Genomic DNA, 16,945 nt, shown 5'->3' on the forward strand with positions numbered 1-16,945 from the left:
AAGATCAGGACCTCTTGTGATGTGACAGCATTTCATAGACGAGATGTTACATCTTTTTTAAGGGACCTTTGGTGCCTTCGAAAGCCTTTGCCTAGTTTTCATAATCTACATAAGTAAGTGTGGATGTGTGCAAGAGTATATCCATGGATGGATCCTACCTGGATAGGTCCTACCACCCACAATCATGGAATGCAATGCAAGTCAATAAATAGACAAATGGACAAATAAGTCCAGTAATAAGAGTACAAACAAGAAGAGGAAGGCAAGTGTTGTGAGTAAATTCTAGCTGTTTAGATAAGCATTGGGCAAAGTGGGTAAAGAAGAAATCATTTTGGTCAGAGTCATATATTAAGATATTATGTTCTGATATTTAGATGAAGAATGTAAACTGTTAACTTGGTAGTTAGTAATGTAGGAACGTTAAGTAGACATTAAAGGGCAGAGTAGCAAAGATAATAAATAGCGAGAATGGAGATGTGTCGAGTCAGTTAGCACCTGAAGACAGCAGAGTGAGTTTCACCACAATGTATTTCAGATGTAAATTCAAATTGCTTTGATATACAAGTCTGTTTATTATAGGCAAACAAGCAGTTGATCTGATATACTTTGTTAAGCCCTGAGGAGCAATTGTCTTTTTGTATAATTTTTCCTTGAATGAAACACTTTGGAAGAAATAAACACTCTCACACCTCCATGTTCTTTCCTGCCAGGCCCCAGGACCAGCCTATACATAGACAATGAAAAATTGACCCTTTCAAAGTATATCTGAAAAAAACCTAATGTTCAAAATACGGAAGAGGGTTTTTAATAGTGCTGTGAGCTTCAGAGGTGGTATGTTAGTCATCTATAAGGACACAAGAAGGTTAACTAAGCAGCACGTACCTCAGTAGAAACGTGACCCTAAAACACTGGACATTTTTACTCTACAAAAACTGCTATATTAATACAAATTTTGTTAATTTAATTTAAAACAACAGCTGTGACCAAATCAATTAAAAAAAAAAACAGTCATCAACCATGTGAGCGACTGACATTCCAATCAGACAACCTCACTTTGAAATAGCAGTTAGAAAGGCTACCATTACCATGTACAAAGTCATTGCCATAATACTGCTAATAAAACTGTACAATAAATATAAATAAAGCAAAAGAGCAGGAAAAGTGAGAATACTGTAAATAAATCACTGAATATACAGTATATTTTTGTTGCTTATTTATTTCTTCATTTTTTCTGTAATATTCCTCCAAACGCAACATGAAATGCAGATTGAATTTCAAACTGTCGCTTTCATTCCTCACTACTCTGGATTTCAGCCTTTGGCAATTGAAGCCACATTTACAGCAGACACTTCAGGTGTAGACTCCTAATGATACATTCAGAGTATACAAAATTAAAGTAGCCACTTTGCAGAGGAATTCTTGCTCCCATAGTCAACATGCATAGTCACAACATTGAGCCAGTGCATGAGCCACAGGATTCCCAAGTCAAGCAAAGCATGAATGTCCATTTTGAGGACAGCCCTTGCTAGAGCCTAGCGTCTCAGCTTTGACAAGTGTAAGTGACAGTTTAAAATTTAAGCCATATTTCAGGTTGCATTAACAGGAATGTTACATCCATCCATTATCCAACCCGCTATATCCTAACTACAGGGTTATGGGGGTCTGCTGGAGCCAATCCCAGCCAACACAGGGCGCAAGGCAAGAAACAAACCCCAGGCAGGGTGCCAGCCCACCACAGGGCACGCACACAAACACCAACAACAACAACAACAACAACATTTATTTATATAGCACATTTTCATAAAAAAAAATGTAGCTCAAAGTGCTTTACAAAATGAAGAATAGAAAACACAATAAAAAATAAAAATAAGTCAACATTAATTAACATAGAATAAGTAAGGTCCGATGGCCAGGGTGGACAGAAAAAACAAAAAAACTCCAGAGGCTGGAGAAAAAAAAATAAAATCTGTAGGGATTCCAGACCAAGAGACCACCCAGTACTCTCTGTCCCCCAAGCACACACTAGGGACAATTTAGGATTGCCAATGCACCTAACCTGCATGTCATTGGACTGTGGGAGGAAACGCATGCAGACACGGGAAGAACATGCAAACTCCACGCAGGGAGGAGCCGGGAAGCGAACCTGGGTCTCCTAACTGCAAGGCAGCAGCACTACCCACTGAACCACCGTGCCACTCCAGGAATGATACAAACATGATAAAATCATTAAATAAATAAGTAAGTAAGTAAGTAAGTAAGTAAGTAAGTAAAGTAAGCAGCAAGAATACATATTTATTTATGTGTTTGTTTAATAATTTTCTTTATTTATTGTCATGTTTCACAGTGCTTTTATTTATTTTTGCATTCATTTTTAATTGATTTAATGTTGTCTGAAATATTCCTTTATAGGTGAAAGGGAGCACTAATGAAAATGAAAAGGAGCTAAAATGCAGGAGTAAATAAGGAAAATAGTAAGTTTCTTTTTAAGAACAAAGACTGTAAGATGAATAAAAAACAAGCACAATCTTAATCAATGGCAAGGCTAAAATGATAATATCTACTTGATCTAATTGTAGGATACAGGAATAGCTACGCCACAATCTTAAATGCTGCACATCGCCCAAACACTGACACATGACCAGCTCTGGGTGCCACACAACACAAGCCTGTAACTCCTACAGTAAATTGTCAGCACAGTGAAATCACTGTCCTAATGGTAAAAACAAATAGTCATCAAAAATACATAGCAAAAATGGATTTTTCAAGGACAAAAACCCAGAATCATGACAGATGTTACTTTGTAATAAGAAGGTAGGTGACCTCCAGGAATTTTAATGCATGAACCAGAAGGAGCAGAGCGTATATCAGAGACATAAATCAGAAGAAGACAGATTTTTTTGGGAGACAAGAGAATGGGATACAAAGAAGATGAGATCACTTGAGAGAGTATGATTAGCAGAAGAAGATACTGCTACCCGGAGACCTTGACCAGCAGCAATACAACCATGTGTAAGAAAAAAGGACCTGCCAGAACTGTAAATCTGTGAGAACTGATCCGGAGGTGGGAAATAATAAAATGAGATGAGAAGCAGCAGGAGACGCACCCCCTACTACCGGAGGAGGTGAGACCCGGGTATAGTGTGACTGTGTAAGGAACACGAGCAGAGGACATTTTATAGATGGGAATGAGAATCATTGAGGCATTAGGGACAGGTGAGTAAGGAAGTGGAAAAGGAAGTGGAGGTCGTACTCTCAGAGGAAAAAAAAAAAAGAAATCGCATCTGAGCGGTGCGAGCACAGGGACCAGCATAATTGAGGTGACACCTGTTCTCTCTTCATATACGCTGGTTCCCTCCTGAGTTGAAAGACGTTCCAGCAAGCAGAAGGGGGAGGGTCCGGTGAACTGAAGGCTTTACTGTTTCACTGCCTTGTGCTTTTTATCTCCCACCTAAAGACGCAGGTGAAGTTCTCTATTAAGGTTATTATTATCCAGTAATGTAATCCAGTAATTTAGTCATTCTTCAAAAATATAAATATTTCAAAATAAAAAAAATTGATATTTTCAAAATAAGGTTTATACTTTCCAGAGAAAATGTCCATAGCCTTGAGCCTAAATTTATGAAATCTATAAGTTGAATCGAGAGGAAGTGGGTAATAACAGTCGATGCTGTCACATCTTTACTTACTGCACACAAAGAATGAGTATTACAGTAAATAAGGCCTGTCTTCATGCCAGAAGTATTAAAAATTAAGTAAATAAACTGGATTTATTTATAGATGCACAAAATATGATGACCAGATCTTACTGGTAGATAAGGATATGAATAATATATTGCAAACTGATAAATATTATCCATTTACTACTTTCTCATTCAAATACATTGTGAACGTTAAAGGTAGTATAAACAATTTACCTTTCTAAATGGTAAGTGCTGCAGGACTGCAGTCAGGGGGCTTCGTGTGTGCTTGTCTAGTTTCGCCTCTCTCCAAGGCCTCTAACTGGAAATCTTTAAGGGGTTGGTTGCTTTGGCTCATTCCTCACATTTTTCGTGTTCTTCTCATTCCTCAAGCAGGCACTTTGGCTGACAATGAATCTGCGCGCACTCAGATGCACCCCCTGTGTATGCCACATGATTGGCTGCTCAAGCCCTTTCATAATTTAGGCAACTGAGAAAATCTCTTGTGATGAAATGTAGACCCCAGTGTAAGAGCAGAGACCCAGGTGAAGCAGAGGCTTGTCACTTTAGGTCTCACTATACCTTAAAGAGACAGTTTTTAAGCTCTCTGCACGGAAAGGGCTGTCACCTTAAACATCATTTGAAACAATTAAAATAGGGAGAAAAACTGGGGGTATGACGCCAAAAAGCAAAGATATGGAGAAGATACACGGGAAACGTTACTGGCTTGGATACTTAGGGATCTTCAGATCTGAACTTCACCATATCTTGAAAATTTTGTTTAGCCTTGAAACTTTCTCGAGGTCTTCAGGTTTGACACACGAAGGGGTACAGTGGATTAATAAACAGGGATATGAGTTTATTGTATTTAGATTTTCTCGCATTTCATATTGTTTTATCTTCTTTTACTTATTAATCTGGTTTTATATTTTATTGTATACTAATAACTTGAAGAAGATATGCTTACAGATATTTTACATTCACCTGATCATGTAATGCTAAGGACAGACTCAAAATGCTTTACCAAGTCCATTCAAAATTCTGTGCTCATAATTTTTACGAACAGTCCAAAGAAAATCTCCAATGCTCTCTTCAGTTGCCATCTTCACAGACAATTCCATGCACTCAGCCGTCTCATTCCTTCCTTTTCCTAAAATCCTCATGATTTAATCTCAGCCTCCTCTTTCTTTTTCATTTGGCGGTACCTGAGCTAATTGCTCTCTTTATCACCAGTCTAGTCTTTGCCATATCATAATTTTCCTGAAATTTTCCAGCAAGATATTAAGGAAATAGGGAATCTGACAAAATTATAATTATTATTGCACCCTTAGAGATTAACTGAAGTGCAAAATTAGATTTCTTTTTTTTTTTTTGTAAAATTTGTCATCTTGACAAATTTCTATTTATGCTTCATGTGCAAAGGCTTGTCATATAAACAGCAGACCCTTTGGAAATTATATTATATTTATAAACAGCTCAGAAAAATGAAAGGAACTCTTTGAAAACACATGAGATCTCAATGGGAAAAAAAATCCTGCTGGATATCTCTATTGATATGGACTAGGTAATGTGTTAGGAATGAAAGGATGCCACATCGTTTGATGGAAATGAAAATTATCAACCTACAGAGGGCTGAATTCAAAGACACCCCAAAAATTAAAGTGAAAAGATGATGTGGCAGGCTAGTCCATTTTGCCAAAATTTCATTGCAGCAACTCCAAATTGTACTCAGTAGTTTGCATGGCCCCCAACGTGCTTGTATGCATGCCTGACAACGTTGGAGCATGTTCCCAATGAGACGACGGATGGTGACCTGGGGGATGTCCTCCCAGATCTGGAATCTGCAACCTGGTGGCGTTGGATGGACTGAAACATAAAGCCCCAGAGGTGTTTTATTGGATTTAGGTCAGGCGAGTGAGCGTGGGGGCCAGTCAATGGTATCAATTCCTTCCACGTCAAGGAACTGCCTTCTTACACTTGCCACATGAAGCCAGGCATTGTCGTGCACCAGAAGGAACTCAGGATTCACTGCACCAGCATAGGGTATGACAATGGGGCCAAGGATTTCATGCTGTTGTCTATCCTGTAGAGGTCTGAGTGTCCCTCCATGGATATGCCTCCCCAGACCATCACTGACCCACCACCAAACCGGTCATGCTGAACGATGTTTCAGGCGGCATAACGTTCTCCACAGCTTCTCCAGACCCTTTCACTTCTGTTACATGTGTTCAGGGTGAACCTGCTCTCATCTGTGAAAAGCACAGGGTGCCAGTGGTGGACCTGCCAATTCTGTTATTCTATGGCAAATGCCAGTCGACCTCCACAGCATTGGGCAGTGAGCACAGGGCCATATGCGGGTTGTCAGGCCCACAGACCACCCTCATGAAGTCTGTTTCTGATTGTTTGATGAGAGACATTTACATTTTGTAGGGCTCTGGCAGTGCTCATCCTGTTCCTCTTTGCCCAAAGGAGCAGATACCAGTCCTGCTCATGGTTTAAGGACCTTCTACGGCCCTGTCCAGCTCTCCTAGAGTAGCTGCCTGTCTCCTGGAATCTCCTCCATGCCCTTGAGACTGTGCTGGGAGACACAGAAAACCTTCTGGCAATGGCACATATTGATATGCCATCCTGGTGAAGTTGGACTACCTGTGCAACCAACCTCTGTAGGGTCCAGGTATCGCCTCATGCTACCAGTAGTGACACTAACTGTAGCCAAATGCAAAACTAGTGAAAAACAGTCAGACAATATGAGGAGGGAAAAATGTCAGTCGCCTCCACCTGTTAAAACATTTCTGTTTTGGGGGTCGTCTCATTGTTGCCCCTCTAGTGGACCTGTTGTTTTATTTTATTAGCACCAAAGTAGCTGAAACTGATTAACAACCCGCTCTGCTACTTAACTGACCAGATTAACAGCCCACAAGTTTCATTGACTTGATGCTATACTCTGATTAAAAAGAGTTCCTTTAATTTTTTGGAGCATTATATTAAATATGTGAGGATTGACCAGGAAATGTATGAGGGAATGAGGACTCGGGTTAAAAGCAAATCCCATTTCAAGTACGTCTGCACCAGGGATCTTCTTTAAGTCTTAAAGCAGTGGGAAACAATGTAGAGGGAGGAATATGAATGAATATAACAGATTCTCAAGGGGGAGCTCAAGCCTAATCCAGCAGCAAAATGTTCAAGATAGGACCCCAAAAGGATGCCATTTAAATTAATAAATGTTAAAATAACTATTCATATTTATTCTTATATATTTAAAAAGTATTAATAGCAATTAAAATGTTATATTGTAGCTGGGATTGTATTACCGCTGAACACCCAGCATGGCTTATTTGTGACCAGGACTACTGCAAATACATTGCAAACTAAGAGACCCAGATTACTTTGGGGTGATGAGATTACCACGTCAGCCAGACACGTTGAGTGTTGCTACCTTCTAAAAATGTGAAAAATTGCAAAATGGAAACGGTGAGACCACTCAGGGTGTTACGAAAAGAAAAGGTACAGGGGCAGTGAATAAATTTAAGAAAGCTGATTCCTCATTTAAAGATTCTGGTTAATGGAATTCCTTACCCAACTGTTCACAACTGACATCCGGTCTTATAATGTTTAGGTGTGCAGCATGAGCCAACGGTGATGTGGCGCCCGTCTGTCACAGGGCCCATTCACGCACCCCAGACCAGACTAGAGCTACCAGATAATGTAATCCGCAGATCTACAGTGCCTGGAAAACCATTCATCCCCTTGAAGGTTTTTACATTTTTGTTATGTGAATCACAGTGGATTTCATTTGTTGAAAAATACTCTGATGTCAAAGTGACGACCGATCTCTGCACTGTATGTCAGTGTATGTGAATGCAGGAGGAAAACATTCATACTCTGTGGAGACAGTGGCCAGCTGCGGGGTTCAAACCCTAGATTCAAGAGCTAACCACTGCACCACCATGCTTCTGTGCTTTATTTTTTATTAGATTTTTTATTTATTTAAGATGCTCTGACAATGTTCCAGTTACATCCTGGGAAGAACAAGAAGGAAAGCACTACAGGCTAGACTGAATTTAACATCCATCCACCCACCTGTTCATTTTTTGAAGCTGTTCGTCCAGTTCATGGTCACGGGGAGCTGGAGCCTATCCTGCTGTAATGGAGAGCAAGGCAGAAGCCAACACTGGATGGGGGGCTAATTCATCAGAGGCCATGGGACCTCGGATTGAACAAAGCAGATGAATGGATGTGATTCTATTGTCTTGTGTTTTGTTCATTTTGTAGGTCATTTTACTGTGAATGGATTTGTTGGTTTTTAAACTTTGGAATCATTTCTTTGCACTTTGTCCAATAAAGGATGATTAAACATCTAAGTCTCTCTCTGTCTATCATGTGGATTTCCAATCAATCACGTCTCATTCTCTCTCTCTCTCTCTCTCTCTCTCTCTCTCTCTCCCCCATGCACTCTGTTTACCAGTCCATATCTCCAGAGAGCAGATGGAGAGGATAGGACCGCAAGTGGCTCTGCTGGCAGACAGATGCCTCCCATCCCCCTCGGCGAGCCCCTCCCGGTCTAGCCCACCTGTTGGAAGGAGAAGCTCTGCCTCAGATGCCACACTCATCCTTGATCATTAACCCAAACAAAAGGGGCATTTAGTCAAGGGCAAGGAAGCCAGTTTGGTCACAACATACGCACATGCAGCACGTGCAAAAATAAAGCATAAGCTGTTGAGCCCAGATGCTCCTGGGCTTGGTCCTGTGCGCACATGCAAGCGTGTGTGTGGGTGCCCTTGGGTGTATTTACTTATGTATCCTATTGGATTTCACAAAACAGACCTCACAGTTGTGAGGTACCTCTAAGGCAGGGGTTCAGATTCTCCATCCTTTGTCCTAGTCCATAGACAGCTCAAGAACTAGAAGATGAATCTGAGAGACTGGCAAACTCCCAGACTAGAACACCAGTCACATAAGGACTGACCCAACTTCCCAGTGGGCAGACCAGACTACTATAAGTGGATGTTTCTCAACAAAGTCATTTCCTTTTATTTACTAATATTTTTTTAAACTCAGCTTCACTTTTCAGATTTTTTTTTTCTTCTTTTTTTGGATTTTTTTTCATGCAGTTTTGACCCTGTAAACAGAGCAGAACACTCCCAGGGAGCTCAGTATCCTTGTGAACCAGGGAGGGTCATCCTGCAATAATGGAGTCTCCATACACACCCATGGATGTAAGGCGTGGTACCAACCTCTGAGAGGCCAATAATGGAGACAGTCCTTTCACACACAGGTTTAAATGCCTGGTGTGGACAGCTTAAGCATGTGGCTCAGCTCTCCTCCTTTTGTTAGAAATCATAGTGTCATGTCTTCTCCTAATGACACTGGAAGGTGTTGTCCTGCCATTCACCCATTAGGTAAAGCAAGAAAGATCAGGGTGGCCTTCAGTCCTGAACAGAACAAAGCCATTTGATAAAATGAAACCATTAACAAAAATGGAACAGAAAAGCTTAGGTGACACCAGCCTGAATTGTGAGTGAAGCCTCCTCAACCATCTAGATGGATTAGTGAAAAAAATGGACCCCTGACATTGGTGTACCCACCCTGCTACAGCCAAGACCATCACCATGCTGTGCAAAAGGAAGCACTGAACCCCTTTGTGTTTTGCTGTAACGTTCCACTTGATGTTTAAAACAGTTTGGGTTTGTAATGGAAGGTGCTATATAAACACTGGATTGTCACGAATTTCAATTCAATTGGATCAATGAGCATGTGTGCAAAGAGGTGGAGTGATATGCGTACTATGAATAGGTTTTGGTTTCATTGTATTTGTTCTGAGTCTGAATATGTGGTACACAAGACAAAGGAAAGAAACTCTCATTTTGTTTCCTACTCAACTAGATGCAAATCAAAATAAGCTATGATTAACAATTATTGCATTAATCAAATTCAGGATCATGAAGTATGTGAGAATTGCCCAGGATATGTATGAGAGAATGACGACTTGAGTTAAAAGCAATGCTGAGGTAATAGACAAGATCCCAGTTAGAGTAGGTCTGAACCAGGGATCTTCTTAAGTCCTCTTACATCTTTGATGTGGTTATGGATGTGTTGACTCCTGGGATTAAAGACCAATTCCTCTGATGCAGGCTTGTGCTGATCACATTCTGTTGTGTAGTATCAGGAAAGCGGAGGTGGAGAGGAATGGAGAAGGGCTTTGGAAGATAGAAGATTGAAGATAAAAAGGAAGAAGACAGAATATATAGTATGAGGTTTAATGAAGATCAGAATTCATAAGTTAGCCTGCAGGGAGAGCTATTGAAAAGAGTGGTGGATAAATTTAATATCTAGGATCAGTGGTAGCCCAAGATTGAGAATTATATACAGAGATAACACATAGAGTGCAGTGTGGATTGAACAACTGGAAGAAGGTATCAGGAGTATTGTGTGGTCAAAGAATTAAGGCAATGTTAAAGATAAAGAAGGTTAAGACAGCAATAAGACCAGCAATGATGTACGGCACTGAGACATGGGCAGAAGCAATTGGATGTGGTAGAAATGAGAATGCTGAGATAGATGTGTTGAATTACACACAGAAAAACGAGAAATTAGACAATCAGAGGTACAACAAAAGTGGAAGAGAAATCTAAGAAAGTAGAGGAAAGTATGTTGAAGTGGTATAGACATGTGATGAGGAGAGGCAATTAGTATGTGATGGGAATAGAAGTATAGGGAAAGAGAAAGCAAGGGAGGCCAAAACAGAGGTGGAGGGATAAAGTAAAAGAAGGTCTGAAGGAAAAGGGTCTGACTGGAGAGAAGGTGCAGGGCAAAGCTCTGTGGAGGAGGTTGATAAGACACATCGACCCCACATAGAAGTGGAAAAAGATGAAGGAAACGAAGAAGAAGAATCTAATTCAGGGTCATAGGAAGAAACAACCTCTCACAGCAGCAGCAGGCACAAGGTACGCCTCTCATTCACTGCAGAGCAGCTACAATTGTAATTGTGCCTATGATTGTGTTTGTATAAATACACAGATCATATATATACAGTACATTAGTGCACACGTATAGTCACATCTGCACAGTCTGTACATTGGGATGGATTGCATAGAGTGTCAGAGTGACACTGGAGGCACTGATACATTCTGGGGTACTCTGGCCTCCAAAGAAAAAAGAAAATCAATATGACCGTTGAAGGTGGAAATCCAACTGGTGGTTTTGGAACAAAGGCAGTCGGTTTCCCAAAAGAGGCAATCAGTAGGAGTAATGGGGGCTTTGCAGGGTTTATGAAACATTTAATGTCCTCTCAGATTGCTACAAAACAAGCAACCCAGCTGATGCTAAGGAACCCTGACCCACACTATAGAAAGAGGGGAGCTCTATGAAGAGTTGGCATAATGACAGAATACCTCCTAGAAGATAGAGAGCAATATATGCTCTCTAGAATGGATACCTGGAACAATGCCCTTCTTATAAAAGCAAAGTCTGGGAGAAATGGCAGGAAGCCATTTGTGTTACAGGGGACAAAAGTATCCATTAACTGGAGTTCTGGGCTTCATGGGATTCAAGGCCTAGGCAGGAAATGTCACTAGCAAGGGGTTTAAAGGTGCCTTTGAGATAAGGTGCCATTTACTGTAGAGTCAGGAGAAGAGCTGGGCCAAACACTCACTGAAAGAAGGAAGCGGCCAGTGTCAGGAGATGGAGAGAGAGAAACAGACTGTGAAAAGTAAGGGCTTTGTAGCACTTTGGAGGTGGCAAGTTACTTCACCTGCTAGATGTGGTCTCATATGTTCAGATGTAGACACAGAGAGGTGGTGGCAGCATTCAGGGCAAATTAGAAAAGGCCCCCTACTGCCAGCAAATGAGTCTGTTGGGCCTCAAAATTAAATAGGAAGTTAACTCCCCTAAGAAATCACATATATGCAATAGAATGCCTGTCTGTCTCCATGTTCCCTATACAACCCTACACTCTTGGATCGATCTGACCAAATTTCCCTTAGTTGCTCTCTAGGACTATCTTGACAAGACAGATTAATGTGAGACGCAAAATTTTGACCCTGGGGGTCCCAGTGTTTATTGGTTGTTTTTTTTCCCTTGTGTGCTATGGTTTGCACACAATTGACACCTGCAGGCCCAGAGCAAACAAAACATCTGAACAGACTGAAGTCAGACTAGCAGACAAAATGACCAGAGTGTAAAATTACTTACCCGGGCAACCGGAATATCATACTTGGAATATCTAAGAGTTATTCTTTAACTCCTGCTTTGTCAGCTTTCTTCCTAATTTAAGCACTACAAACTGTCCATCTTGAACAAAGAGGATGACTCTGATATGATAGCATCCATGATTACAACCCATTCATTCGGACTCAAAAAGAACAAATTCTAGACTCACGAGAGCAGAGACACTTAATGAGAGGCAGTGTGGATGACGGATGGAGTAACTAGAAATAACATCAGGCTCACCATTAAAAAAACAACACACGCAAATCCGTCTGCTTTCTTTCTTTAACTCATTCTACAACGCAACGCTGCATACTTCAGCTAGCTCAATATATTGCTAAAATGTTTATAGCAAACTCAACTTAGTCATCATAATCGATTTTATATGATTTGCTCAATGGAATTTCTTATCTAAAATGGACCCTGCAGTGTTCTCTGCCTATTTTTTTTCAGTTTCGCCAAGGGGCTTGAAGGCCAGAACCTTTTGTGTGACCAATTGTTTGATTTTTGTCACGTCATTTAAAGAGTGTGAGAACTTGAACATCTTACTATTTTGTAGTTGTCATCATTATCATGAATTATGTCAATTACTTCTCTATAATACTATTTAGCAATTTGCCCATTGCACAAAAATTGGAAGTGTATGAATATTATTTTTCAATTCTGCTTTTGGGGTTGAGTATTTAATTTTGGCATTGAGATATCCTTTAATATTGTGCTTTGATGGTTGTAGCTGATTAATCTTTATTTTGTGAATTTTTTTTACAGCAAAATACAAAGACACATAGAATTTTACTCACCATCATCATCGCCAGTGCTTTAGAATTATATTGTAAATAGATAGATAGATAGATAGATAGATAGATAGATAGATAGATAGATAGATAGATGTGTGTGAGTGTGTGTAAGGGTACAAACATACATACATATGCAGAGGCTTTTTTGCAGTTAGTTTCATAAAACTTTCAAATATAAGAATTTGTTGATATATTAATATATTAAGCTAGGACTCCCTCCTCTCTCTGTATTTTATATATATATATATATATTATACTGCTCACTTCGCTCGCCAACCCCTATGCGCCGTTGTGAAGAGGGGAGCTGAATGCACCCCAGGGAGACATGGCCGCTCCTCCAAACCCCCTCTTAAATGCTGATACATTGGGAAACAAATAGTTTTTTTTCACCTCCTCTTTGCTCGATCAGCTGCTGGATTGCTGCTGCTGCTGTGCCTTGCGATCTGCATCTTGTGCGACGCTTCAAACGTTTAAAAGCCTGCACAGCAGCTGTCGTTTTTGTCTCACTGCCTTGTCTTTCCTCTCCCCCAGACATCATCAAACACAATGCAGTCTCTTTTTGCTGTTCCATTATTTCACCGAGTAATATTTTCTGTTTGTTGGCGCTAAGACAATCTTTCTTTGAGACTTTTGAATTTTCCTACTTCTCTAACCTGCTCTGCATGTGTATCACGGGACTTGCTTCCAAAGGTTGTAAGTATGACGTGACTTGTCCATCTCACGGGACGTGAAAGTGTCTCTCTGTCTCTCTTCCAAAGATCACATCTTGTCGCAGGAAAAAAGTCTCGTATTGTCACAAGAATTTTGTTTTTTGTATTAGAGAGATCTAAACTGAAAAATGTGTCCCATTGCATTTCTTCCCGGGACAACTGAAAAGCAAGTTGCTGTTTTTCAGATAGCCTGGACTCATGAGCATAGACTGTAAAATATTAATTTTCTTCTCATTAGCATTTCATTAACTGTTTATTTCTTACCTTTTAAACTCTGAAGGTGGCCTTTGTGTGACGTAAACTTCTTAAGAACATATATCACAAAATAATGCAATATTCCATAAGCTAACTCTTTGGGAACATTGTTGGTTATTCTGTAAAGCACTCATTTAACAAAATAATGGAGCCCAGGCATAAAAGTGCAAAAAACCATTAGTCAGATTAACTGGGGCTGATATAGCGGGTTGGATAATGGACGGGTGGATGGATGTTTAGATGTGTTATGAAATAACTAGTTTAAATTGCAACCTTTAGCATATGCACACATTCACACAGAAAGCCTTATTGTTGTTGTTGCCATTAAGCCCACCAGAATATTCTGATCACTTCAATCAATATGGTCATTGTGGCTTCTGTGCATCGAGCGTTTTAACAGTTTGCACTTTAAAGAAATGAGGTCAGCAGAGACGATTAATGAGGATCGGGAACATCTGACATGGACCTACTGTCATCAAAGCATCTCACGTGGTCAGTAACATCTTGCACGCTACTTGTATAGATTTCATATTAGACATCTGAGCATACTTGGAAGCTACGCGTTTTTAATTAAAAGGCCCTTAAACTTGTGTTAATGGTCTGCTGAGTGTTGCAGTGAAGACGGCAGAGGCAGGGGCGCCGATGGCAGACTGTATTTTGTAAGTGCACTGCTGAGCCCCAGCAAGTCATGCTGGCTGCTTTGCGTCTGGCCTACTTTCAGCACAACAACAACAACAACAACAACAAGACCACCAGCCTGTGTCTGCTTTCTAATTTCCATAAAAATAAAACGTAAACACTTTGACATGAGTGGCAGCTGAGAAGAGGCGTCTGTGCATGAGAGCGTGTGTGTGTGTGTGTGTGTGTGTGTGTGTGTTTGGGGGCGAAGGGGGGGTGACATGGAGAGTTTCAACTGTAACTGTGGAGAGAGAGAGACAGTGGGGGAGAGAGGCAGCCGCTTTTACAGATCAACACTAAAGAAAGGAAACACATTCTCTGGTGACCTGCACATTTTTTAATAGTACATGGAGTTGTAACTAAAATTTGTTTTATTTCTAATCTTTTTAGACAATAATAATTTTCCAAAAAGAAAGCCCACCTTGATAAATATAAATACATATCTACAAACACACAGTGAGCCAGCACAGTTCCCCCATGCCGAGCTGTACTGCCCCAGAGACACGGGTTCAGCAGTCTTTTTGTGGGTCACACGTTTGACTTTTGCCTAACTTTGGTCAGAGTCCATGTTAGGCTAAGTGGACACTCCAGACTGGCCGAGTGCGGGCTGCACCATGACCTAATGCTCCATTCAATGCTGACCCCTTCACTTGAGGCTGCGGCTGCAGCTAGGTAGGCTAAGACCCCACCATGGTGCTGCAATAATCAAGGCAGCTTCAGAAAATGGATATCCCAATTATAAGTATGCACAAGCACACATCTACTCATTTGTGAATAGTTTTTCAAAATGCAAATAATGTTTTCCAACATATTGCTCTTTCCTCCCACCTCCCTAGGATGTCTTAGTTTTAGTACATTAAAATGGCGACTCTAAATGGACCCCACAGGAGTGAGCATGGGTTACAATGGTTGGCTCCTGCCTTGTGCCTGATCTTACCAGGATAGGTGCAGGCCTCCATGACCCTGAGCTGGACTACATTATGGATGAATGGATGGATGGATGGATGGATAGATGGAAATTATTTCTTATTCACGTTGAAACCACATTTTGCAATTAACAAAAGTCAAGGAGATTCCACTACTGGTAAGTCATATTTGGGATTTGTATTTTCTTCTCCATGAAGAAGGGTCATACTCAGGTCTGTCACCCTGGGCCCTGCACTTGAAGGGGTCCTGCAGGGTGCTACACCTTATTCTTCTTTTCTGAACATCATTAAAATTAATTTATGACATTTCTTTCGGTGCCTTGATGCAGACTCTGTGGCCACTTTTCAAGTGCAATTATCCTGAGTAGGTGAGGCCCCATTTTAGGGTAACAATGTGGTAAAGATGACTGCGATGGACTGGCGTCCTGTCCAGGGTTTGTTCCTGCCTTACGCCTTGTGCTGGCTGGGATAGGCTCCCGCAGGCCCCCAGGACCCTGTTCAGGACTACGCGGGTCAGAATATGACTGACTGACCTTGTGGTAAAAATGACCAGAGATGATCTTCCTCTATAATACGCTACCGTGGCTGTTCGTTTGTCTGTCCAGGATTTTAAATCACCTGTAGCTCGCAAACTGTTTGAACTATTGACCTGAAATTTGGTACACAAATACTACGTGATGTCTACTATCCACTTTCATGGTGATGATTGACCTCCAAGGTCAAAGTCAACCCAGGAAGGTCAAGATCAAAAATCAAATAACCTTTGGCCTGAAATTGGATACACATACTGTATACTACACTGAAACTCAGCACTACAGCTTTATATTAAAAGCAAAGAGTTCTGGAATTATTACTTCTTTTATTTTTCTTTTATTTTATTGTAGAATCAACTCTCGGCAGTGGGCAAAAGGGTGGCCTTGTAGCACATGTGTATGAGCGCCGTTCTCATCCCAACCACCTTCACTGTCACTTCCCCTACCTCTTCATACCTTAAATCATTGTACATATGTATGGTCAACAAAGGTCAAGGGTCAAGAGACAATGGAGTATGGTCAAGTCAAGTGTATTCACTGCATGTTATCGTGCAGTGCACTGTTACTGTCTAGTTGTTTTATATTTAAATGAAAATGAATGACCACCAATTAGTTCCTTGGGGTTATTGAAACTGCCATGCGTCTTGTCCTTGTATTTGCACAGCGAGAGCCGCATTGAAGTCCTTGGCCTCAGACTGAGTGTGCGTACCTTGGCCTGCCCATTCCTTGTTTCAGAAAGAGTGAGGATCTGTGAGTACCGTAGATTTTACTCTTACTGTAAATTAGTTCAAGTCAGGGTTTTTAACAATCCACGAGTTTTTGAGACACCACCACGTTGTAATAAAGTCCTGGTGAAATGTGGTATAAGAGGTGGTGTGATGTCACCACCACCACACCTACCATGGACTGATAGCAGCCTTCTGGGGTAACGGAGAGTCTTTAACTTGGCAAGGTGGTGTCTGTTTTAAATAGGGAGGATTGAAAAAAGGTGAGCCACTCGTACATTATTCATTCCTTCATCTATTTTTAATGTTTCTTTCTCTGTGTGCCAGTGGTTTATGCATTTGAAACCTTTTTAAATAGAATCACATCTGACAGAAAGATCTTGGAGTCATTTTCACCTGCAGCTGTTCAGGGTTCATCACATCATCATTTGTTTAAATG

This window comes from Polypterus senegalus, chromosome 18 (assembly GCF_016835505.1).
Source record: "Polypterus senegalus isolate Bchr_013 chromosome 18, ASM1683550v1, whole genome shotgun sequence".
In the NCBI taxonomy this organism is placed as follows: Eukaryota; Metazoa; Chordata; class Cladistia; order Polypteriformes; family Polypteridae; genus Polypterus; species Polypterus senegalus.